This window comes from Amblyraja radiata, chromosome 48 (genome assembly GCF_010909765.2).
Source record: "Amblyraja radiata isolate CabotCenter1 chromosome 48, sAmbRad1.1.pri, whole genome shotgun sequence".
Classification (NCBI taxonomy): Eukaryota; Metazoa; Chordata; class Chondrichthyes; order Rajiformes; family Rajidae; genus Amblyraja; species Amblyraja radiata.
Genome location: NC_046003.1, coordinates 295001 through 305000, shown reverse-complemented (window position 1 = coordinate 305000; position 10000 = coordinate 295001). Strand labels below are relative to the sequence as shown.

Genomic DNA, 10000 nt, shown 5'->3' with positions numbered 1-10000 from the left:
GACATAAATGATGTCTTGCTTTCACTTCCCATCACCAACGCCAATGCACAACAGTGTTGTAACAGCAGCCTGGATGTCACTGGTTGTATCCCTGGAGTGGCTATTGTACCCATTCAGAGTAGGCTAGGGGACCAGAGCCCACTTAGAGAGTAGGCTAGAGGACCAGAACTCACTTAGAGTAGTTTAGGGGACCAGAACACCTCCCCTGTAGTTTAGGGGACCAGAACACACCCCCTGTAGTTTAGGGGACCAGAACACACTCCCTGTAGTTTAGGGGACCAGAACACACTCCCTGTAGTTTAGGGGACCAGAACACACTCCCTGTAGTTTAGGGGACCAGAACACACTCCCTGTAGTTTAGGGGACCAGAACACACCCCTTGTAGTTTAGGGGACCAGAACACACTCCCTGTAGTTTAGGGGACCAGAACACACTCCCTGTAGTTTAGGGGACCAGAACACGCTCCCTGTAGTTTAGGGGACCAGAACACACTCGGAGAAGGCTGGGGAGGCTGAACCCACCCAGAGATGGTTGGGCTCCTAACTGAGCCCCAGCTGACTGTCCCACTTCATGTTGATGAGCAGAGTGACGGACTTCATCCCTGGAATGTCTGATGCTGTTGTAAGGTGGCTAAAGACAGCAGGGTTTCAGACTACTCTGTGCCAATGATCCTCACTGTGATAAAAGATTAAAACATATTTAAATAAAGTCATTTTACCACCAGTTGCTTTAGGCTGGAAGGAGATGGATCCATAATGAATACCTTCCTCTGTATCTGTGGAAATAAGTTGGAAACAAAGAATTGATTTGTATTTGAAACATGATGATTTAAGTCAATGCAGGGTCACGATACGAAACGCTGATCATTGCTTTCCCTCCATAGATGCTGATCGACCCACAGAGTACCTCCAGCAGTTTGAAAAAACCCTCCATGAAAAGTCACATCTCCTAACCTCCTTGTTCTACCTTCTTCATGGGATGGCGGAAATTACAAAGAGAATTGAAGTTAATTTGGCTCGTGGAGTTTAGAAAAATGACAATGGTTCTCATGGAAACATAGACAATTCCAACAAGTAGACCAGTCTGGATTGAGGAAGATGTTCCCTGTTGGGGCAAGATCATGACCAGGGGTAAAGGTTTAAGACAAGAGACAATAAGGATTAAGATGAGGAGAACAAAGAATCTGTTACATTCTCCACCACAGATTTGACTGGAGCCAAATCATTCAGTACATTTTAGGAGTTGTTGAATTCATTGACAACTACACAACAATGTCGAGATACAGGTACAGGTACAATGACAATGTTGCCTGCAGCAGCAGCATCAGAGGCATTTGGACTAAGGCAACACAACACATAAATGAAGCATAAATTTGAAAGACCACTGGTTAGTGGGAAAAAAACTCCAAAACACAAATTAGAGACCAGTCATATGTGGACTAAGATCAAGGAATATGGGGAGATATGATCAGCTGAGGTTCAGTTTAGTTTATTGTCATGTGTTCCCAGGTTCATGGAAAAGCTTTTGTTGCATCAGCAGAAAGACAATATATGAATACAATCGATGCCTTTACAGTGGAATACAATTGCTCCATACTGTGGAACAAGGTAAGGAATTTATATTTTTCTCATTAAAACACGAGCAATGTCTGATTTATTGAAAGGTTCCTTCAGATTTTTCAAGAAAGATTACTCTGTTGTTCATCAGATTCTTCAGAAATGTGGTCTAAATTCTGGCAAAAACAATACTGTCCACCATTTGACCACCACTGCGGAGGTACTCCGGATGGAAGCCCTGCCAGCAGTCTGTTCGTTTTTTCATCTTTTTGTTATTTTAGTGTTTGTTTAAAGTTTGTTTTAATGTACTTCAGTTTGTTTTGTGTGTGGGGAGAGGGGGAAACTTTTTTTTTCAGGTTCTTACCTTCCCGGAGAGGTGATCATTTTCAGATCACATTCTCCTGGGTTAGGCTCTGCGGCCTACCATCGATGCGGTTGAAAAGCCGCCTCGGACTGTCGTGAGCCCCACCGTGGGGCACGGACTTAACACTGGAGCGGATCCCTTGCCTGGGATCGCTCCCGCCGTGGCCTGTGGACTTACCTTCAATGGCTCGCAGTCTTGGGAGAGGCTATTTGGGAGCTCCAACACCGCAGAAGGTTCAACCAGCCCTGACACAAGGTTTGAACGCCCGGCGTGGGGGAGCTGACATCCCCCCCCCCCCCGATGCAGGAGCTGAACGCCTCGACGTGGAGGGCCCAAACCCCACCGGCTACGGGAGGTAAGATCGTCCCGTTAACGGGGGCTCGGGGCCCATGACCGAGGAAGAACACTAGTGAAGGACTTGAACTTTATTTCGCCTTCCATCACAGTGAGGAATGTGTAGGAGTCACTGTGGTGGATGTTCATGTTAAAATGTGTTTTTGTGTCTGTTCCTTTTTAATTCTATGACTGACCTGGCCAATGAAATTCATCGTATGTTGCAAAACACACTTGGCGATTAAAACCTGATTCTGATTCTGTCTGAGGTGGAAACAAAGAACTGCAGATGCTGGTTAATACACAAAGGGACACAAAGTACTGGAGTACTTCTGCAGGTCAGGCAGCATCTCTGGAGGACAAGTATAGGTGATGTTTCAGGTCGTGACCCTTCTTCAGACTCACAAGAAGGGTCTCGATCTGAAACATCACCTATCCACCATCTATTAATGATGCTCAAACCATTCTGAAATGTTGTTGTTATTTTCACTTTAGAATAAAACCTGAACTAGTGGCAAAGTGAATTGGAGGCATTTCATGCTAGATGATATTTTGTGAAAGGGATGGTGACTTTTGAAAGGGCAAGTGTTGTCCATTCTTTAGAGAGCCTCTAACCACGCTGTTAATCAGGATCAACAATAAATGAGGAGTGTGAATATGTTGTTCATGGTGATGTCTCAACATTCATGGGTTGACCATGATAGTTCAGTGAAAGTTAGTCAATTGACCAATGCAGAGTAAGACCTGCAGTTGAATGAGGAAGATTGGGGCTGAGGGGTGAATTGACACAAGAGAGACTGTTGAATTGATCAATTAGTTTGTGTGTTTGAGGTTCCCTTCCTCACATTCTTGTTACAAAACGGTGAAATGTGAAATAGGTTGCTTCAACAAATACAACACCTGTACAACTAGAGATTCATTGACGGAGTCATCTATTTACCTTGTTGCTTTGTGTTCCTACTCACAGACATATATTCAGTAACATGGCTCATCTCAGGTACTGGGGTCACATTGATTTCTGGAAAAAAAGGATTATTTTCTGATTAAGACTTTAATTCGGTTTGATTTTAAAGAAGCAACAATCCAGTGTTTAAACTGTACCCCATTAATAATGAGATCCACCAGAATGACCAGGAACATGACTTCAGATGTAAGTCAGATACATTTAATTGTGGGATAAGACCATGTGTATGAATCCATGGAAACAGTGTTCCCTAAATTATGACCATGTTAGGATGGTACACAAGGCAACATTTTCACGAAGTTTGAACCACCAAAGTGCAGTGGAGATACATACCTTGGTCTTCAAGAAGGAACTGCAGATGCTGGAAGATCGAAGGTACACAAAAATGCTGGAGAAACTCAGCGGGTGCAGCAGCATCTATGGAGCGAAGGAAATAGGCGACGTTTCGGGCCGAAACCCTTCTTCAGACTGATAGGGGGTGGGGTGTGTGGGGGGGGGGGGGGGGAGAAGGAAGGAGAAAGGGAGGAGGAGGAGCCCGAGGGCGGGGGGATGGGAGGAGACAGCTCGAGGGTTAAGGAAGGGGAGGAGACAGCAAGGGCTAGCAAAACTGGGAGAATTCAACGTTCATGCCATCCGGACGCAAACAACCCAGGCGGAATATGAGGTGCTGTTCCTCCAATTTCCGGTGTTGCTCACTCTGGCAATGGAGGAGACCCAGGACAGAGAGGTCGAATTTGGGAATGGGAGGGGGAGTTGAAGTGCTGAGCCACCGGAAGTTCAGGTAGATTATTGGGGACTGAGCGGAGGTGTTCGGCGAAATGATCGCCCAACCTCCGCTTAGTCTCACCGATGTAAATCAGCTGACATCTAGAGCAGCGGATGCAGTAGATGAGTTTGGAGGAGATACAGGTGAACCTTTGTCGCACCTGGAACGACTGCTTGGGTCCTTGAATGGAGTCGAGGGGGGAGGTGAAGGGACAGGTGTTGCATTTCTTGCAGTTGCAACGGAAAGTGCCCGGGGAGGGGGTGGTACGGGAAGGAAGGGAAGAATTGACAAGGGAGTTGCGGATGGAGCGGTCTTTGCGGAAGGCAGACATGGGTGAAGATGGGAAGATGTGGCGAGTGGTGAGGTCCTTGACCTCACCATCTCCATCGCAGGGGACAGACTTCTGACCGACATACACTACAAACCAATTGACTCACATGGCTATCTGGAATACACGTCTTCCCACCCTGACTCCTGTAAAGACTCCATCCCCTACTCCCAATTCCTCCGCCTACGCCGCATCTGCTCCCAGGATGAGACGTTCCACACCAGGGCATCGGAAATGTCCTCGTTTTTCAGGGAACGGGGATTCCCCTCCGCCACCATAGATGAGGCTCGCACCAGGGTCTCATCCATACCCCGCAACATTGCTCTCTCTCCCCATCCCCGCACTCGCAACAAGGGCAGAGTCCCCCTAGTCCTCACCTTTCACCCCACCAGCCGGCAAATACAACACATAATCCTCCGCCACTTCCGCCACCTCCAACGTGACCCTACCACTCTTCACATCTTCCCATCTCCCCCTACGTCTGCCTTCCGCAAAGACCGCTCCCTCCGCAACTCCCTTGTCAATTCTTCCCTTCCCTCCCGTACCACCCTCTGGTACTAAGGGGGAAATCTTTGAGGACCGAGATGAGAAAAACATTTTTTTCCCCACATAGAGAGTGGTTAATCGGTGGAATTCTCTGCCACATAAGATAGTTGAGGCCACAGTTCATTGGCTATATTTAAGAGTGAGTTAGATGTGGCCCTTGTGGCTAAAGGGATCAGGGGGTATGGAGAGAAGGCAGGTACAGGATACTGAGTTGGATGATCAGCCATAATCATATTGAATGGCGAATGGTGCAGGCTCGAAGGGCCGAATGGCCTCTACTCCTGCACCTATTGTCTATGTTTCTATGTCTCCTGGTTTGCTGTCCAATTGTGTTTTAATTGGGGCACTCACTTTACGAAGACTGGGTTTCAGTTGATGTCATTGTTATGATGAAGAAGATAGCGAGGAATTTATAGTGGATCCACATTGTTCTTGGTTGAGGAAAGTTAATGTGAACTATTTGTTAACCACTTGTGTGAAATGGTTAATGTTAACTACCCTAATCACAGCTTCTTTATTATGAGTTCTTATGAAGGACTTTCAGGTGAATGGAATCTGTGTTGAGTGGTCATGCATTGAGTTTTGGACTGGACAGACTGTTGTAGAGATATTTGGATACTCTTGCTCAAAAGACAAAATGCTGGAGTAACTCAGCGGGTCAGGCAGCATCTGTGGAGAACATGGATAGGTGACGTTTCACAGAGTGCTGGAGTAACTCAGCGGGTCAGGCAGGATGCCCATACTAAAGAGTACAGGTTTGGTGGGCAACTCTATGAGGGAGTTCACTGTTTGTGTGAAGTGTTGTCTTAGAAACATAGAAACAATAGAAAATAGGTGCAGGAGTAGAGGCCATTCGGCCCTTCGAGCCTGCACCGCCATTCAATATGATCATGGCTGATCATCCAACTCAGTATCCCGTACCTGCCTTCTCTCCATACCCCCTGATTCCTTTAGCCACAAGGGCCACATCTAACTCCCTCTTAAATATAGCCAATGAACTGGCCTCAACTACTTTCTGTGGCAGAGAGTTCCACAGATTCACCACTCTCTGTGTGTGGAAAAAAATGTTTTCCTCATCTCGGCCCTAAAATATTTCCCCCTTATCCTTAAACTGTGTGTGTGGCCCCTTGTTCTGGACTTCCCCAACATCGGGAACAATCTTCCTGCATCTAGCAAGTCCAACCCTTAAGAATTTTGTAAGTTTCTATAAGATTCCCCCTCAATCTTCTAAATTCTAGCGAGTACAAGCCGAGTCTATCCAGTCCTTCTTCACATGAAAGTCCTGACATCCCAGAAATCAGTCTGGTGAACCTTCTCTGTACTCCCTCTATGGCAAGAATGTCTTTCCTCAGATTAGGAGACGAAAACTGTACGCAATACTCCAGGTGTGGTCTCGCCAAGACCCTGTACAACTGCAGTAGAACCTCCCTGCTCCTATACTCAAATCCTTTTGCTATGAAAGTGGTTTAATATTTGTGGACACTGTTTCAAGTTTACTAATCCTGCCCCTTCTGTTCACCCTACTGTAGTTATATAGTCAGTCTGAATCTGTATCTGGTTTAGTCTGTGAGTGGAAACTACCACAATATATTTCATGTTCCTCTCCCTGTGAAGGGGTGACATTCAGTTTCCACCGTGTATCTCCATAGACTGGGTCCCATGCGGCTGGAAGTGTCTTCTGTGGTTAAACATTCTCTTCCCATTAAGCCAAATGTTGGCAGGGATCTTGGGCAAAATCCTTCCCCATTCGCTGTTCCTCTGAGTTAAGTCATTTAATTCAAAGTATGTCTTCCAGTTGTAGAGTCTGAGCTGTGTGAAGTTCTTTAAATATTTTGAACTGACGGCATGTCCCTGGGTACGGGGTTCGATGCCCATGGTAAAAGTTACAGCACTGGGCAACTCTGTCGGGGAGCTCCCTGTGTGTGTGAAGTGTTGTCTTTGATACAGCTGGCATGTTGCTGTGCCAGGTTGATTATGAAAATAGTCAATGTATTCTGCTAAGGTACACAAAAATGCTGGAGAAACTCAGCGGGTGCAGCAACATCTATGGAGCGATGGAAATAGGCGACGTTTCGGGCCAAAACCCTTCTTCAGACTGATAGGGGGTGGGGAAGGAAGGAGAAAAGGAGGAGGAGGAGCCCGAGGGCGCGAGGATGGGAGGAGACAGCTCGAGGGTTAAGGAAGGGGAGGAGACAGCAAGGGCAAGCAAAACTGGGAGAATTCAACGTTCATGCCATCCGGACGCAAGCTACCCAGGTGGAATATGAGGTGCTGTTCCTCCAATTTCCAGTGTTGCTCACTCTGGCCATGGAGGAGACCCAGGACAGAGAGGTCGGATTTGGGAATGGGAGGGGGAGTTGAAGTGCTGAGCCACCGGGAGTTCAGGTAGGTTATTGCGGACTGAGCGGAGGTGTTCGGCGAAACGATCGCCCAACCTTCGCCTAGTCTCACCGATGTAACTCAGCTGACATCTAGAGCAGCGGATGCAGTAGATGAGGTTGGAGGAGATACAGGTGAACCTTTGTCGCACCTGGAACGACTGCTTGGATCCTTGAATGGATCGAGGGGGGAGGTGAAGGGACAGGTGTTGCATTTCTTGCGGTTGCAACGGAGAGTGCCCTGGGAGGGGGTGGTATGGGAGGGAAGGGAGAATTGACAAGGGAGTTGCGGAGGGAGCGGTCTTTGCGGAAGACAGACATAGGGGGAGATGGGAAGATGTGGCGAGTGGTGGGGTCACGTAGGAGGTGGCGGAAATGACCTCGCCACATCTTCCCATCTCTTCCTCCCCCCCCCCCCCCCCCCCCCCCCCATCAGTCTGAAGAAGGGTTTCGGCCCGAAACGTGGCCTATTTCCTTCGCTCCATAGATAACCATATAACCATATAACCATATAACAATTACAGCACGGTACAGTCCATCTCGACCCTTCTAGTCCGTGCCGAACAAATAATGATGCTGCTGCTGCACCCGCTGAGTTTCTCCAGCTTTTTAGTGTACCTTCGATTTTCCAGCATCTGCAGTTCCTTCTTAAACTCTGCTATAGGATCTTAGGTCTAAATGTGGGGTTGACGTCTACCATCATGGTGAGGGCAGGTGAGGTCAGCGGCCATCTTGGTGAGGGCAGGTGAGACCGGCGGCCATCTTGGCGAGGGCAGGTGAGACCGGCGGCCATCTTGCTGAGGGCATGTGAGGCCGGCGGCCATCTTGGTGAGGGCAGGCGAAGTCGGCGGCCATCTGGGTGAGAGCAGGTGAGGTGGGCGGCCATCTTGGCGAGGGCAGGCAAGGTCGGCGGCCATTTTGGTGAGGGCAGGCAAGGTCGGCGGCCATCTTGGTGATGGCAGGTGAGGCCGGCGGCCATCTTGGCGAGGGCAGGTGATGTCGGCGGCCATCTTGGTGAGGGCAGGTGAGGTCGGCGGCCATTTTGGTGAGGGCAGGTGGGGTCGGCGGCCATCTTGCTGAGGGCAGGTTTGACTGGCGGCCATCTTGCTGAGGGCAGGTGAGGTCGGCGGCCATCTTGGTGAGGGCAGGTGACACCGGCGGCCATCTTGGCGAGGGCAGGTGAGGTCGACGGCCATCTTGGTGAGGGCAGGTGAGGTCGGCACGCGGTTGGCGGTTGACGGTTGACTGATGGAGCTTTGGGCGGGAACAAGATGGAACCCGGACCCTGATGATGGCGATGGCGGCTGTAACTGTGGGATAGAAACATAGAAACATAGACAATAGGTGCAGCAGCAGAGGCCATTCGGCCCTTCGAGCCTGCACCATTCGCCATTCAATATGATCATGGCTGATCATCCAACTCAGTATTCTGTACCTGCCATCTCTCCATACCCCCTGATCCCTTTAGCCACAAGGGCCACATCTAACTCCCTCTTAAATATAGCCAATGAACTGACCTCAACTACCTTCTGTGGCAGAGAATTCCACAGATTCACCACTCTCTCTCTGTGTGAAAAGAATGTTTTCCTCATCTCGGTCCTAAAAGATTTCCCCCTTATCCTTAAACTGTGACCCCTTGTTCTGGACTTCCCCAACATCGGGAAATGTCTGGAGTGGCCGCTGCCTCCCTGGAGACCGCTTTACCCGACGTCGACAGGCCGCACTGGCCGGAGCTCCGACTCTGGCGATCTCGGCAACAGATCCCAGGCTCCGCGGTGTTTTAAATCCAGCGCCGCCCGCCCGCGGCTGGACGCTCCGCAGACCGAAGCTGCTCGGATGTTGGAGTCGGTGGCCACAGCACTCCAGAGCTTACCGCACGGCGACCCGGTAAAGGCATCGTCCGCTCCATGATGGTGGCCCAGCGCTGAGCCGCCGCCGAAGCTGTAGTCCCAGCCGGTCCCGACAGGAAACGTCGCTCCTCGATGGTAGGCCGTGGGTTTTGAATTACATTTTACTCAGATGCAAGCCTAGGAATGGCATCATTGTTAGCTGTTAATTGGACATAATCAACCTCAGCAAATTGACAATATCCTATTGAAAGACAGCGGGTGTTTAAGTTGTCAGGACATTTTATTATTTGCCAAAATATACATCTCAATGGCATAATGATAGAAAACTTTTCTACATATCACTCGTAAGTCTGGAGATTTTTTTAACGATACATTTATCTTCAGAAGCATTTACTTTTTGCATGTACAAACCCACTTCAAAACCATGGGCGATTAAAAAAATTTACAGCCAGATTTATCACTTCTGGAACGTTTTAGATACCAAAGGAACCAAGTAAAAACACAAATCATGCCTCGCTGTTGATAAAATGCAGTGAGCAAAGGCAATAATTCCCAATATTTGCAATCTCGATATCTGCACGGCCAATGTTCGCCAAGCACTTTAGCTGTTGTTGTCCCTTCAGCTCTCGCTTCTCTTTACCTTCATTTCTCTTCACTTTTGGAATTCTGAAGAAGGATACCCCGGTTACCCCGACTTCCACAATTATTTACAGCGCAAACATTCAAAATTTTGGCAGTTTTTAACAGGTAGGAAAGTATGCGTTTCATGTATTAACAGCATATACTGGAAGCTGCGATGTCCTCCAGATGTATAGAGCGGCTCCATGCGTCATACCCTTTGACCCGGTGACCTTGCGTGCAACTCCCTATACACACACACACACACACACTCTCTCAGACACACACGCACTCTCA

The 10000-nt window shown here is 48.6% G+C and overlaps 1 long non-coding RNA gene across 1 annotated transcript in view; it reads right to left on the bottom strand.

The window, feature by feature from the left end:
- The window catches only part of LOC116968962, a 4264-nt gene extending 1022 nt beyond the window's left edge, over nucleotides 1-3242 (bottom strand). The window contains exons 1-2 of the long non-coding RNA XR_004410570.1: nucleotides 3194-3242; nucleotides 719-775 (exon numbers count right to left, since the gene is read on the bottom strand). This is a non-coding gene — a long non-coding RNA (uncharacterized LOC116968962). The remainder of the gene's footprint in view (nucleotides 1-718; nucleotides 776-3193) is intronic.
- Nucleotides 3243-10000: the final 6758 nt, after the last annotated feature.